This window comes from Passer montanus, unplaced genomic scaffold, assembly GCF_014805655.1.
Source record: "Passer montanus isolate IOZ18808 unplaced genomic scaffold, ASM1480565v1 scaffold14, whole genome shotgun sequence".
In the NCBI taxonomy this organism is placed as follows: Eukaryota; Metazoa; Chordata; class Aves; order Passeriformes; family Passeridae; genus Passer; species Passer montanus.
In genome coordinates this window covers 8,075,354-8,091,996 of record NW_024360941.1, presented here as the reverse complement: position 1 = coordinate 8,091,996, position 16,643 = coordinate 8,075,354, and the positions used below count along the sequence as shown (strand labels likewise).

Below are 16,643 nucleotides of genomic sequence, written 5' to 3'. Positions count from 1 at the left end.
TTGTCTCTAACACAGGAAAATCTGGCCTGTAGCTGGAAAACGAAGAGCCAGTAAGGCAGCTCATACTTTAGTCTGACTGGGGAGTGAGACAATGCCTCCCAGGAGGAGGAACTGCAAAGAAGAAAATTGTCAGTATTTCAATCTCCAGTATAGGAGAGAAGCTACATACCTCAGGCATCAAATACCACAGAAGCATGAACTGGCAAATGTACCAGGACAGGACAGTAAACAGTACAGAATTGTTTACTGTACATCAAAACAGAATCAGCAAAAGAAACCAAAATCCACAAGGATTTTGATACTCTAATCAAAATACACACACACACACAAATCCACTGTTTTGCTACCGTTCAATGAACTGCAAAATTATATAGAAATTTATTATAGAAATATTATATAGATTGTGTAGTATATAGAAAATGGTAAAGGAAAAGCAATATAAAAGAGCTTCTTCTGTAAGACATCCTACATTCCCATGGTTGTCAACCATGCCAGTATTACTGCTGTCAATAATCAGTCACCTTTTGGGACAACATGCTTTCTTCTGAGAAGTTTTTACACACAAATGACAACAGCACAACATAAAAGGTATATGCCCTGTTTAAGACTGTCATATGCAAGTTATCCAAATCAACATTTTCTCAGTACATTACTTTATTGTCCGATACAGACTTGGACAAATATTGTAAGTTAAGACAGAAAAAACCAGACTGATTCACTATCACACTAAATATTTTCAGTAAATGATATAAATAAAGTAAACCAAAAAAACAATGCAAAAATTCCAGCACAACCTAGAACTTTTCACTTTTTGATTCACTTCAATTAAAAAAATAACAGCTTAAAAATAAAGTGCTAGGCACCTTTCCATTTTAAATAATTTCAACAGAACATGAACACTTTAAGTCTATGCATTAGCTGTTCCTTCAGACATAGTGTTTTACCTGTATATAGCATATTTTTCTTCTGTTTAGTATAGCACTTCCAGTTCTGTAATTCCTGACAGTATGGCAACTGCAGATTTGTAAGGGATGTCAGATTTATGTAAGATGTGGCAAAGGAAAAAAAACAAAACACTTGCCCATTCTTCCTACAGAGTGAAGAGGCTCAAAGCTAACTTTTCCATTTGATTTAAAAAGCAAAGTTTGGAAGGCTTCTGAATGTCAACACTGATGTATTACAGGGATGTTTATCTTCCCATCACTGCAGATATACAGCAAAACCTGAAGGGGATATTTTCCATCTCTGCTGCAATGAGAACTGTGGAACAGCAGAAATATGAATTACAAGATGCATCTAGTTCTTGCAGACGATTTATGAAAACTGTGGTTTTTAGCTGCTGCAGATGAGCTGCTTTTTAATTTTTGTTTTTGCTAATTTGTTTTGGATTTAAACCTCTGTCTGATACCTGCTAGATATTTCAGGCTGATGCTATGGAGTGGGATGGCTACATTTCTGCAGTCAGTTTACTTCCACACCAGGCATGTTTGTCCTGTCCGTGTGCCAATGTGAGCACCCTTCGCTGGATCAAGGACTCCCCACAGACAGCAGCATGAGCACGCCAAAGGAATTTGGCATCCATAAGCAGGGCAAACAGCAGTGCTGAGCTAGCTCAGAACAGGAGTGGGGCAGGGGGAAGCTGCTGGAAGCGAGGAGTAGCTGCAAACCAGAGCGCCTGGGAGGAGCAAAGACAGACAGCAGTGCTGCCTGCCCAGCTGCCCACAGCCACACGGGGCACAGGCACACGGACTCCAGGGCTGTCCATCCTCAGAGCCCTCTCAGCACCCCTGAGGGACACCGGGGACAACACTGCAGAATGGAAGGACAGCAGCTACCTGACTTGGCAGGGCTGGTACCTCTAAAACAAGACTCACCTACAACATTGGACTCCAGAGGAGAGCCAGAGGGATGGATGGAGCATCTCTCCTATGAAGGCAAGCTGAGACACTTGGGGTGGGTCAGCCTGGAAAAGAGAAGGCCTTGGGACGGCTTTAGAGCAGCCTTCCAGCACCTAAAGGTGCCTACAGGAGACAGGGAGAGGGACTTGTTACAAGGACAAGGGAATGGCTTCAAACTGAGGGAGGGCAAATTTAAATTAGATACGGGGAATTAATTCTTTACTGCAAGGGTGGTGAGGCACTGGAACAGGTTGCCCAGAGAAGCTGTGGATACCCCATCCCTGGAAGAGTTGAAGGCCACATTGGATGGGGCTTGGAGCAAACTGGTCCTGTGGAAGGTGCCCCTTCCCATGGCAGATGATTTTTAAAATCACTTCCATTCCAAAGCATTCTATGGTCCTTGTGAACAAAACAAACACCAACAAACCTTCCCCACCAAGTTCTCTTAAACATTTCTTGTCTTTTGGAGGAGACCCACTTGCTGTGCTGAGAAAGCAGAGGCACGAAAGGCAGCACGCTTATGTCCCTAATGCATTTAGGGTCAGATACTCATAGTGTATTAAGAGCATCAGAAAAAAACCCAGCAGAATTGAGTGATTTATTGAGCCACCACACCCAAATCCTGTATCAGAAATAATCCAACTGGAAATAATGCAAGTAGGAGAAGCCCACAACAGTAAAACAGATTGAGTGGTCTGGGTGAGGGGTGCCCTTCCTCTCTCCCAGGGATTCCTCTGGTATTAATGGTAAGACAGGAACACTGTTATGCTCTACAAAACAAAGTATGTTTCTATTAAGTATTCTTAGTGATATGAATCTCCCTTCTTTCAAGCCAAATCTACACACATACACAGGATTATTTTATCTCTTACTAGAGAATTAAGGAGAGAGCTGCATGTTCTTAAATTCATGGAGGAGAGGGAAGATGTGCATAACCAGCAGTTGCCCTCCACTAGGAGAGGGCGCTTCTCACTTTTCAGGAACTCTCTGAGCCTCAATACAGTTTACATTAAAATATATATACAGAACTGGTGGCTTTTCAGAGCATGGTGATTTGAACACATATTTCTAGGTGTCCAAAATTACCCTTTCCTTAGAAAGTGCACCCAAATGTCAGGCAGAACTCCCTTCCATGTACTTTCCCACTCTTGTATCCACTCTTTTATGCCACTACACTAGAAAAGAAAGGGTATGAGGGAATGTGTCAGCCTAGTGCTGGTACGTCTTCAGTCTGCAAACAAAATAAGTTAAGGAACCAAAACTTTAAAATAAAGATATTAAGGTAAAGGAACATCATGGAGGTTAACATGCACTGGGATAAAATCAGCACCAGTTATAAAACATTTGAGTTGCCAAAACTGGTCTTTTTCATGTAGTTTAAAGTTTCTTTGAATACTACAGACCATACAGTATAAATTTGAGTTGCCAAAACTGGTCTTTTTCATGTAGTTTAAAGTTTCTTTGAATACAGACCATACAGTATAATAGTACTTAAGGAACATTAAGAAGTGACAGAATTAATAAATACATGTAGGGCAGAAAATGGACTTCCTACAGGAAAGCTGTTGGGTTTGGTGTTAGGCTATGAATAGATCTACTAAATATACACTGCTGAAAAGTTTCCACATGTAATGCCAAAGTGACTTACAGAATATCAGAAATTTTAACTTCCTCATCAGTAATACTCGGCTTTAAAATAAATGCCTATGCATTTAGGAAATATATAAAAATATGATGCTCTGCAATAAAGAAATCTCAGCTTGGAGAATAAAACAAGGGAAAAAACCAAACAATTATTTCTGACATGCAAAAGCATTCTCATCAATGAACATGTTAAGGCATCAGAGTCAAGATTATCTTTTTAAGCTAATAAATATATTTTTAAAGAGTATGTTTAAAGCTAAAAATTCTAATGAATTCTGCCTGCAACATTATGCCTTTGGTAACATTAAGTAGTACATTATGGTTGCTAGATAAATTATAGATAAAAGTTCTGTCTGTTTCTTAGAAATTAACAGCTGTGAAGCCATTCTTGAAAAATTATGATTGCTGGGATTAGATTGCAAACAGTATTTTGACAAGTTATCAGTACAGAATAAATTCTTGCAAATATCATACAAGATAAAACCTGTTCAAAAACTTGTTCAATCTCCTTTACGGGAGTAACTTTACAGCCCCTCCTTTGCAGCAATGCTAACTGGCCAAGTCTATCAGTAAAAAACTTTGGTGCTTAATGTTTAAGGCTGTGAAGTCTTCTTTAATCATAGACATGAATTGTAGAATTTAAATTTTAAAATGAAAACTTACTTTTCACGTAAAACCCTTAGCATGTGACAAACCCATTGAAAATATATTGCCCAAAGTCAAGAGGAGAAGTCTGACCATTCATCTTGCTTCCTTGCTTCCAGACATCCATGCCACTTAATAATACCTTACTGCAATGCAAAAAAATTCTTAAACTGTTGAACAGGGGTCAAGAGTAAGCCTAATTAACCCCTCAAATTCCCACAAAGAATGAATGATGAAAAAAACCAGAACGAGCAGGAAGAAAAGAAACAGAGTAAAATGAGGTATTCATCCTTTAGCTGAGAATGAGATTGGAATAAGAACATGAATTAATCAAGATATAAACAAGATCAATGCATCTCACTACACTAACACAGACTTGTGCTGGCTGCAGTCAATCAGTGATCACCATCAAGGCTCTTGTAAGGATCCAACCATACCTTCGTCACCTGATGCAAACATGCAGGATTATTTTATAAAGTTTATTTTAAAGAAGAAAACCACATCCTTGTTTCCAGTAAATATAGATGTTAAGAACTGAGCATCAGTGTCTCACACACCTCACTGCGAGTCGAGCAGCCTCTCTGCTCTCGGCTTAAGAGCAAAATCATAACTGGGCACCTGTGGTTACCTGCAGTCCCTGTGTGCATCTCACCACACACATACACACCAGTCAGCTTCGATTTAGAAATTATGCACCCCTGGGAAATATTACCAAAACAAATGCCTCCCAAAGAGGCACAAGGCACCTCTCAACCACAAGATCTAGGCATATGAGAATCAGAGAAAAGGGGACATAGGACAGATGAAGTGTGCTCAAGGACAACAGATTTCAAAGAATTCTAATTATTTTTAAAGTAGGCCAACCCCCAGGACATATCCATCTCATCCAGAAAAATTAATCCAGCCTGCTCCCTGCCATCCTCTTTTCCCAAGGCCCCTCAGGCATACACAAAGATTAAAAGCTACATGAACTATCCTGGCAGTCTGCTCCCTTTTATCACAACAGCTTGACAACTCCCCTGTCATCACCAGTCTTGGTAGAAGATAATAATGGGAGCAAAACTTGTTAACTCCCTGAGAGGTGACTGATGTGCCTATTCATGCAAAAGGCAAGCCTGCTCTCCAAGACAGAAACTCTGCATCTTGCAGAGATTTCTCCTCCACTGTTTCTCTACACAAAATAATGGTGATGACTTTGACACTTTGCACACCTACTCACTGCTCTGTCAATGAGCACTCAAGGTCTCATCATCCACTGCCAAAGCTGGCCCAGAGTAAACACTCGCCCCAAGCTTGGCATCAAAGTCTTGTCCCAGGCTAGATCCCAACCTCATGGATAGCTGCTCTCACTGAGGATGGTTTTCAGATGATTTGAAGGATGACACCATGCCTAGGACTGCTTAAAGAGCTTCACAGCCTCACTGTCAGGTTAACTTTTCTTGGCCTTTCTTAGCCCAAACTTTCCTGTAGTGTTTACATAAATAAAAAAATAAGCAAGTATTTAAGTAAACACAATGAGGGACAGAAGACTCACCAAGATCACACATATGCGTCCAAGGAACTAATTCAAAGTCTTACTTCAGACACCCAGGGCTGGAATACCTACAGAGACTACTCCAGAATACTACTTTACTAACTTGGTTAATCTCATGCTGTAGGAGTACCTTACTTACATTGACTGAAATATCAGAATTTGGAGCTGAAGATCTCCAAAAAACTATCCAGAAGTCAGCAGGAGATTCTTACCACTCACCAACAAGAGCTGAGGCACAGGAAACCCATGAAGCATTGTTCTGCATTTGAGAGCTCTTGGCTAAGAACTCTGTGATTAGAAGTGAGTGATACATTTCCTATGGCTAGAATCTCATATTCCATCAACAGAAGCAAACAACAAAACCCCACCTACTGCACCTTTCTATCTCTGCTGTTTACTGAGACACTGTTCTCATGTTGTCGCTACTGCAGGTCTTGGCTCTGTACAGGCAGAACATACTGCAGAGAGGGGAGGGAAATAAGGGCGGAAAACATGGAAGGGGTGAGAAAAAACCAATATATTTCATAGCTGTGGTTTAAAGCTTCTCACAGACTTTGAAATGTTAGAATAACACTGTGGGAGATGGAATAGCAGAGCCAGAGCAGGGGAAGCAGTCCAATAAAAGCAATATATTATAAGCCTTGAAGAGCTGACTTCAAGGCCTCATTTAACTGAGAGTGTAGCAAAACTTGCTTCAAGACTAAAGCGTGCAGAGAACAATTAATTTCCTCTGAAAACCCCATTATCTTAATGCTTTCTTTCTTGATCCTCTTTCCTCAATTGCAAAAAAATGGAACTTTTTTAAGAGGTAGCTTGGTTACTTTTTAAAGGTTTTGCTTCAAAACATTATTACAGATGAGATTTTCTACAGCAAATTTAAAATGGTAAATAATTCTCTGCCATAGATAGAATTCTTAATAAAGAACTCAAAAGAAAGACAATGCCTCAAAATCTCAAAACCATGAAGGCAGGAACTGAGAAATAAAATGGGATGCTATGCTTTGGCCCTTTGTTCATTTATTAATGCTTAAAAAGAAAATGTTTTACTGCAGGTTAAAACTAACGCAAATTTTAATCCCCAAACTGTAGCAAAAATGCTTGAATATGAAAAAGACTATATTTGATTTAATTAAAAATATTGTATTTTTTTCTAAAACACAGTATTTAAAATAATACCTTTCTGCCTTATTAAAAACATCAACTCAAGTCAGAACAGTTCTTGCTGAGAACTGCTGCCAATTTCTTAAAAGACAACAAAAATAAGTACGAAACTTTGTGGGCTGAGCACCATCTGCTCATGCTGTAATTTCATTAACAATTATATTTTGAGACTGTCACCTGTAAAGCAAGTTTTCCACATGTAAACTGTATACTTTTTACCTTTTACCTTCCTTCAATTCTCTCCTGCTGCTAAGAGGTTCACACATCAGTGCTGACTGCTGCTATGTGCAACTGAACATTCACCAGGGAAGTCAAAGGAAAATACATTGTAGCCTAGGAAAGCAAGAGCAATACTAAAAAACGTTACCACATTCAAGGATTAGAAAAAGGGATTCAAGAAAACACTGTAAGAGAAACTTAAAATAAGTACAGCCCACCATACAGCAGCAAGCAATTAGTTTATTATAATAGAGAGAAAAAATAAAAGAGTAATTTGTTCCCTTGTAAAGAGGCATGCTTATGCAGGGAGAAACAGGCTTAATTCCTGATTAATACAATTCTTTTTAAAGCATCATCTCTTAATTACAAAAGTAGTAATTTTTGTTTCTGTAACAATGTCTGCATGCAGCCTGGTAAGAAAATTATTTTATATCCACATGGGAAATACATGTATTTTCAGAAAATAGGAATTTTGTGCTATAAAACGCACCTGGAAGGAAAGCAGCAATCTATTTCACAAACAGCTTACATTGTTTTGGGTTTTTTTCAAATTTAAGAACTGCCAATTCAAATGATATTCCAATGCATAAGCAAACATTTCAAAATTATATGATCCCAAGCAAGGGGAACACAACAAGGATGCTTGTTTGAAAAACAAAGGTAGAATACAAGTATCAGCTTTTTCCTCTATATCTTTGTACAGCTATTAACAACAAAATACTTCTTCCACAAAAGCACATATCTTCCCCACAAGCTCCTTCACAGAGGAGGAGGAGGCTATAATTGAACTGGTAAATCCTAATCTGCCATAAAGCACAATCTTAAACTGTTTCAGTTTCCAGAAACCCACTGAGTTTAATTTTTTCTCCTACAACCTGTATGAAGTGAAAAGCCAGAAAAGCCCCAAATCCAAGCCTAAACAGTAGCACAGGTTGTGAGGACATGCATGCTGCTGGCAGCTGAGTACTCCCCTTTGCTGGGTTCATCCTCCTTCCTCATCACACTGCCTGAGCACTGCACTCAGTACTGGGGGGAACCTCACTCAGCAAAACTGTGTCTAACCTGATGCACTGTGAGGCAGAGGTGCACTGCTAAAGTCCGATTCAGGCAAGATAAATTCCCTTTGATTCACAAAAATATCAAAGAAAACTGATGGAGGAGACAGCCTTTTGACCAGCATGAGCTCTACAGGAGTTGAAGCTGACCAGAACTGCGGGAACAATAAAATTATTTCTTTAAAATACATTGTCAAAAGGCAATGCAGAAATGACATCAGCCTGTTCCAGGAGGAGGATGGTGACCTCACAGTCAGGGATACCGACAAGGTGGAGATGCTTAATGCTTTCTTTGTCTCTGCATGAAGTGAAAAGCCAGAAAAGCCCCAAATCCAAGCCTAAACAGTAGCACAGGTTGTGAGGACATGCATGCTGCTGGCAGCTGAGTACTCCCCTTTGCTGGGTTCATCCTCCTTCCTCATCACACTGCCTGAGCACTGCACTCAGTACTGGGGGGAACCTCACTCAGCAAAACTGTGTCTAACCTGATGCACTGTGAGGCAGAGGTGCACTGCTAAAGTCCGATTCAGGCAAGATAAATTCCCTTTGATTCACAAAAATATCAAAGAAAACTGATGGAGGAGACAGCCTTTTGACCAGCATGAGCTCTACAGGAGTTGAAGCTGACCAGAACTGCGGGGACAATAAAATTATTTCTTTAAAATACATTGTCAAAAGGCAATGCAGAAATGACATCAGCCTGTTCCAGGAGGAGGACGGTGACCTCACAGCCAGGGATACTGACAAGGTGGAGATGTTTAATGCTTTCTTTGTCTCTGTCTTCAACACTGACGATGGACTACCCTGGTTGTGAAAACATGAAACTGCCAGTTGACACTGAAGATCTGAGGAATCTGCTGCTCCACCTGGATCCATATAAATTTATGGAGCCTGATGGGATTTATCCAAGAATGTCATCACAAAGCCTCTCTGGGTGATTTTTGAAAGGCCTTGGGAATCTGTAGATAACCCAGCTGACTAGAAGTTGGTTAACAATGTTCCAATTTTCAAAAAGACAAAGAAGGAGGACCCTAGAAACACAGGCCCCAGGCCTGTCAGTCTCATTTCAGTGACTGGTAAAGTGGAGATTATTCTGGGGGGTATTGAAAAACGCCTGAAAGACAACAGAGCCATTGGTCACAGCCAGCATGACTTCATGAGGGGAAGCCCTGCTTACCAAATCTGATTTCCTTTTATGACAAGGTAACCCAAGTACCTGATTAAGGGAAGCCAGTCAATGTAGTATTTTAGGATTTTACTAAAGCTTTTGATACCATCTCAGCATCCATCTGGACAAAACATCCATCACACAGCTGGAAAGCACCAGCGGTGACAGGACCTGAGGGAATGGCCTGATGCTGTGTCAGGGAGGTTTAGGCTGCCTATCAGGAAGAGGTTCTCCACCCAGAGGGTGGCTGGGCACTGGAACAGCTCCCCAGAGGAGTGGTCACAGCACCAAGCCTGACAGCTCAAGAAGAGTTTGGACAACGCTCTCGGGCACATGGTGTGACTTTCAGGGATAGTGCTGTGCAGGGCTGGGACGTGGACCTGATCATCCTTGTGTGCCCCTTCCAACTCAGAATACTCTGTGAAGAATCACAGAGTATGTTGCTAATTCTAACGTTGCTAATTTTAAACTAATCGTCCAGAGCAGACATTTGTTTGCCATACTTACAGAGTAAATCTAGTAATTAAATGCAACTGTTGCCAGACTTAAAGTCCTCTCAGATTATATGGCCTAGTTACTGTAAAAAGCATCCTCCCAGCCCCCCACCCAAGGTAGAAGTCAAACCTATTAATGTAATAGCTTATCCTGCCCTACTTCCACTTGGCAGTCTCTCGTAATGCTGATTTAATATCTGACAAAAATAGGACAAAGACGCTGTCATTTTTGATTAGAGAACGTCAGCTCAACACAAGCAATTTTACCTCTGCTGAGCTTGGGTTAGGGAAGGTGAATGCTGCTTGGCCATGTGGAGAAAAATCTACGTATCTACTTCTGCATAATGCTGTCCTCCTGATGACCCAATGGTCTTTTGCAATAATGAAATTTACTAGCATCAGAATTTCTCCTACTTCAGCTTAGCCATCCATATTCACTAGCTTTAAAACTGAGAGTTAACAATTACCTAGAATTTCATTTAAAAGAGGAATTTATTATTTCTCCTACTTCAGCTTAGCCATCCATATTCACTAGCTTTAAAACTGAGTTAACAATTACCTAGCATTTCATTTAAAAGAGGAATTTATGACATGTTATTTTCAATGCCTCACTACTCGGCCCCTAAGCAGCACAAATTACCTCCCAAAACCACAAATTACAGACCACCCAATCGATGGTGTTGATCCCAATTTCCACTCACAGTTTATTCATTAGGTACTGCAACAGATGAATAGTTTTACCTGTGTGATCCCCAAAACAGATACAACTGCTACGTTTTTTGTTGCATGATCTTACCTAAGTGTGCTCCACTCACAGTTTATTCATTAGGTACTGCAACAGATGAATAGTTTTACCTGTGTGATCCCCAAAACAGATACAACTGCTACGTTTTTGTTGCATGATCTTACCTAAGTAAGAGTCACCTTTCATCCTATGCTGAGGATGCTCCCAAATGTTCCCTGGACACCCTAGATCACTCTTCTCCTGCAATGGGATTCTTGAAAAGCAAATGACAGTCTTAGCTTATGATCTTTGATTTTTCAGCTGTTCAGTTCTTTTACATTATTCACAAATGGTAACACCTGGGGCTAAAACAGGACAAAAGGAATCTTGTCACATACATAAAAATGGTGCAAACCTGCCCTTTGAAGAGGAAGAGACATATACATAATTAACAGTCTTGAGATAATGAGTTCTTTACCTAACTTAATACAATGGTTTTTGAATGACAAGAGAATTCAAGAAAATTTTAATATAATTTATATATGCATACTAAATTGTAGGCATCATATAGGCTTTCTTTTTTTTCCCAATTTCTTCATATTATTTGCTCTGTGGTCATTGATTCTGCAATGTAACCGGAAGCACTTGTCAAAGTATTTCCCTTTTAATATGACAGGGATTGGGGTTTTTATACTCTCCCAAGGGTCATAGATTTTTACAAGCTTTTTCAAAGCAGATTTAGATAAAAACCACGTATTTTAAAAAATTCATTTAATATCTCAAAGCATTTTGCCTATTACTATTGCTAGCAATACAAATACTGTCAGAAGTGATGATTACTTTCTACAACAGCAATACTTTGGCTATAGCAAGCTCACTACCTCACTGTGCACAGTCTTCAAGCCAAACTTGTTGAGCACGAAAAGTTTGCTAATGTGTTAATTTCTGGTAAATGTCACACAAGAAGTGGTGACTTATTACAGCTCTGATTGCAGAAGGCAGTGTGGCTATATCTAGCCCTGCACCTGTATAGAGCTTTTCAAACCCAGCTGATGAATGATTGTGTTCAGCTTTCAGATAATGCCAGAGTAGCAGAACTGATGCAGTGTCTTTTGTGTCGGTGTCACTCAATTAGAGAAAGGCAAACCAGTTTAAAAAGTGACCTATGTATAGATAACTAAACATAACAATTGGAGAGAGATTATTTTGTCATTTAATCACCTAGGTGCCACCATGGATCACATTTTTACCAAGTTCAGAAAACTCACATCCCTTCACTACTGAACACTACTGCCCCTTTTACATCCAATTTCTTATCTTATTTCAATTCCTGCCTTTCCTCCAGTAATGATATCAACTGCAAATTGCTGTGTCTCAGTTTCTGTTCTAAGCACACTTACTCCTTAAGGGAAAGTGAACAATTTCCTTTGGGATTTCCACACAAAGAATCTAATTTAAACCACAATAACACTTGAAGTTCAGTCTGCAACTTATCATTAAGACCTCAGTGACAATCAAGCCAAGGTATACAGGATATTAGCAGTTCTTAAAAGTGGGGAAGAAGGGGTGTCACCAAAAAGCTCAGAAAATGTCCATTCAGCTTTTATTTCTGCTTATTTTTCTAAAGCTTTTGCCTCCACATCATAAATTCTCCACTTTCTATTGGTCATGTGGGAATTGTAATGTTTAAACTTGGCAGTTGGTGAAGGCCCACAGCCCCAGCTGCAATCATCATCTGGTTTCCTGAACCAGAGGGATGTACTGGAATTGCCACCCGACATGGGCACTCAGCAAAGCCTCCTGTCCCTATCCAAGGGCAACCACTCTTCCCTCACTCTGGCACGGCTGCCGTGACATCTGGCAGCAAGGACAGTTAGCTGTCCTGGCAGGGAAATGGGAGCATAAATTCTAAGGGTGGGAGACTGACCTCACAAGCTCCTGTTAAGCACATCTGGTGCCCAAGACATGCACACTTTCGGGGGGGGAGGAGGAAGGGGACAGTTGTTGCCCAACTACTCATACACACTTTGAAAAAGTCCTTGCAACATGGTCCAGAAAGTCTGAGAACTACTGATAAACAAACAAGACCTAAACAAAAGCCCAATAAAATCATGTCACTTACAGACACAAAATTAAATGCCTTCAATATATGGCAAATCCACTGGTGGCTCAGGTGTAGTGGCCATGTAAAATGCTGAATTTACTGTAATGCTTCAAATCTGAAGCACCAGGTTCCCAGATATAAGGCCAAGCAGCCTGTGCCAAATTTTCAGGAAGTTCTCCTCATTACACCTGTGAACAGGACAGACTGTGGAATCTATTTTGTGGGTTTAGCAGTCTCATCACTACATTTCTGCCTTGTGCAAGGTCAGGCACACATTTCCAGCAAATCTTTTACTACCTTACTAATCTCCCTCTGGACCCTAGGAACACACTGACACTCTTCCTTACTGTCTTTCATATAGACAAATTAATAGAGTGATCTATAATTGGTCAGATTTGAGTCAGGCACACATTTCCAGCAAATCTTTTACTACCTTACTAATCTCCCTCTGGACCCCTGACACCCTTCCTTACTGTCTTTCACGTAGACAAATGAAGAGGGTGATCTATAATTGGTCAGAACTAGAGAGTTAAAGTTGGCCTACAGTACATTTACTCCTTTAAATAAGCTTTCAACTTTTCAGTAACAAATCTTTCTTTACAGTTTCAGCCCATTGGTTCTGCCTGCTGTACTACCTACTCCTTGACAACAGCAGCTTTAAGGCTGTACCTCTGAGGCTGATCATTAGCAACACATCTCGCTGGAGAACAACAAATACTGTAGCTGGGATCCCTACAGCAATCTTGTTACCATGAATGGCCTCAGTGGTGTGATTGGCATATGGTGTGACTCCTGAGGTGTCCTGCACAGGCCCAGGAGTTGGAATTGATGATCCTGATGGGTCCCTTCCAACTCAGCATCTTCTGTGATTCGATGATTCTCAGTTATTTCCTGCTGGCTTCAGAACTGTGACCCTTTGATCCAGAATACCAGAAGGTATCAGAAAGCATCCAAAAGACACAACAGAGTAATCAAATCAATGATTCTACCTAATTTTTTCTCACAGCCTTGGAATCCCTACTATCAGATAGCAGGTATCATTACTTACACAAAAGCAGATGTGCAGTTAAGACTCTGAGAATAGACCTTGACATATTTTCATTGTTTTGATTTGATTTAGATTGGAAACTGAAAGTTCTTAAGGATCAGATTTAAGTTTGTCTTTAGCTATTTCTGATAATGCAAATGAATACTTAATCTCTCACTCCAAATCCCACAAGCACTTTTTCCTCAAATGGATTCTTGAAGGAAGTTCCAAGTGAGGTTACCCAGAGAACAGTTCTGTCCTCCCAACTTCTGCATATGCGTCAGTGAGTCTTCTACTGGAAAGAAAGGCACTATCTCCAACTAGCTGTCATACTGTTAGCACCACTTTGTTCTCATTTCCTTCCTACTTCTCCACTTTCATTTTTGTTTTGAAAACTCTCTGTGCATTAATCATTTTTACTTTCTGAAAGACCTCTGAAATATTTTAAATCAGTAGAAAAACCCCCACAGTATTTGAAAGGATATTTTTTTTAAGGTACATATTTATAACACTGAAAGATTTTTCTGTATTACCTATTGTCTGCTGCTGCGGGCAGGAAAACATTGAAGGTTACAAACATAAAAAAGAACAACACAGCAAATCTTTTCATCTTTGCATCTTTAATGCTTTGGTGTTATTAAAAAGTGCCTGGGGTTACACTGTAGAGAGGAAAAGGATACTGCCTGAAGTTAGCTAAAAAAGCTGAATTCTATTTTAGGCTGGTACTGTCTGACAAGGAATTTCGTATTTGTTGGTTAGAGCTTTTAGTGCAAGAAGAGGGAGGAGAGTGTTGTACAGGAAAAAGATTTATCTGTCATCTTTAGCTTAACAAACTTTTGGGCAACTGACAACAGAGCAAACACACACATTTCTACAACTGAACAAAGAGCACACCATTGCATTTCTGAGAAGCAGTTAAGATGAAACTCCTACTTCCCTTATGCTGAAGCTGTACCACGGCACTGTTTTCAGCTGTTTCAGGGAACACATTCCAAGATACAAGCTCAGCCTCTCCTAACACAATGCAGAGTATGCAGATTCTAACCTCTGGACATATTCCTGGGCTCTGACAGCTTCCCACTAATATGCCAGAGTACTACTAGTAGGCAACAGTCATTACTGTTTAATTAATAACCCTTACCTGAGCAGCTTCTGAGGTGGAAAACACTCCAACCCAAAACATGAATTCAGTAACAAAAATAATGTTCCACAAAAAATGATGAAGCAGCATGTGTTACTCTCATATATACCACAATGGCAAGTAAGCAGATGATCTAGCTAATTAATCAGATATTCTGTTTAGATTTCGTCTTTGACAGTGTTTACTTAATATAATTGTATTTGTTCTCAACAAAGACTGAATTATTTCCTGAGATGGCTGTCATGGATATTTCCTCCTTAGGTCAATATCAGGTAATCAAGACAGAATGCTGCTTTATCAAGGGCAGGACTGTAAACTCTTGCAAGTCCTTCACTGGTAAGCCAACCAGCTAAAAAGACTTCTGAATTAGACCTCACATGTGAATGGAAGTGGATACAAGGGTTCAGCTCAAAAGTCTCAGAGCAAAAGCCTTTAGGCTCATGTAAAAGGACAGCATGATGCACCACAGCACTCAAGTAAGCTGACACAGCACGCGTACACCAGGGCTACAACATTTCAGTGGTCACTCCAGAATAAGCATCTGAAGATGGTCACTGTCCTACACAGCAATGCAACCACATTTTTTTTCCTTGAGACTGTCCCTTTCCTGAGCAAATCTGAAGATGGTCACTGTCCTACACAGCAATGCAACCACGTTTTTTTTTCCTTGAGACTGTCCCTTTGAATGTCTGTTCACAGTTCTTTCCTGAGCAGGAAAAGTAATTTGACCGGTTTTGATGCAAAATGTCTGCTGCCTAGCATTTTCTTCAGAGGTATACAAATAAATTCCTGAAGATTTTTCCACACACAGAAAATCCCACATTGTGTCTAGAAGAACAGATTACAGAAACTTCACCACTTAATAAACTGCTTATCTTCAAAAAACCCGCTATGGCCTATTATCTCAGCAGTAACTGCCAAGATACAGCAAACTGTAACAGCTTCAGAAGACAGAGCATCTGCTGAAGGAGTCCAAAGTAATTTCCAGTTTTCAAAAACAAGAGTTATGTCAACTCACTTGCCTTATACAATTATCCAAAGCAGTCCATTGAGAGGTCCAAGATCATTAGTGAACATATAATAAAAGATCCCTTTTTAAGATAATGACTGGAAAATTTTATGACTTTACCAAGATTATTTTAATCTTGGCTAATCTTACTTGAAGCAGATCTCCTTAAGTCCAGTTATGTTCCTGAGCTCTAAAACATCTGGTGAAAACGGAAGAATTACTTTGACTCCTTCTAAGACTCTGGTGTCAAAGGGTCAGACTATTTTCACCGGACTAATACAAGGCCATGGCAAGACTCACACTGCAGATTTGCTCGTCTGACCTCCTGAAGCATTTCTAGAAGTCAGCTGAAGCGCTGCCCGCCTCGCATTATCACCTGTGCTCCCACCATTTCGGCATGGGAGACCTGCACCACCAGCTGGGTAAATCCAGCACTTTTTGGCTTTCCGTGCGCTGCTCTTAAATTACCTGATCTGCTACTTCTCCTTGGCCAAACCTGCCCTTTGGTTAGGAAAGCGTCGGGAAGCCGATCCGCACAGCTAGGTGAGTTGGCGAGGGAACACCTGCACCCTTTGTTGGAGCTCTGGGGGACCTCTGCGGGACTCTTACGCAGGGGACACCGGCGCGGTTATTTAGGGGTGGGAAACCCCCAAAGGGAAGGCGATCCCACGCGTTTCGGGTGCTCCGGGCACCGGCGGCGGGGAGGTCCCGGGGCCGGGGGTTCCCGGCGGGACGCTGCCCGCAGCACCGCGCCGGTGGCGGACACCGGCGGGGGGGCTGCGGCGGCTCCGAGCCGGGGGGGCCGGACCTCGGCCGGGCT

The 16,643-nt window shown here is 40.8% G+C and overlaps 1 protein-coding gene across 4 annotated transcripts in view; it reads right to left on the bottom strand.

Annotated features, from left to right (window-relative positions):
• The window catches only part of GALNT7 (polypeptide N-acetylgalactosaminyltransferase 7), an 82,334-nt gene that overhangs the window by 52,631 nt on the left and 13,060 nt on the right, over window positions 1–16,643 (bottom strand). The gene's annotated exons all lie outside the window — the stretch shown is intronic.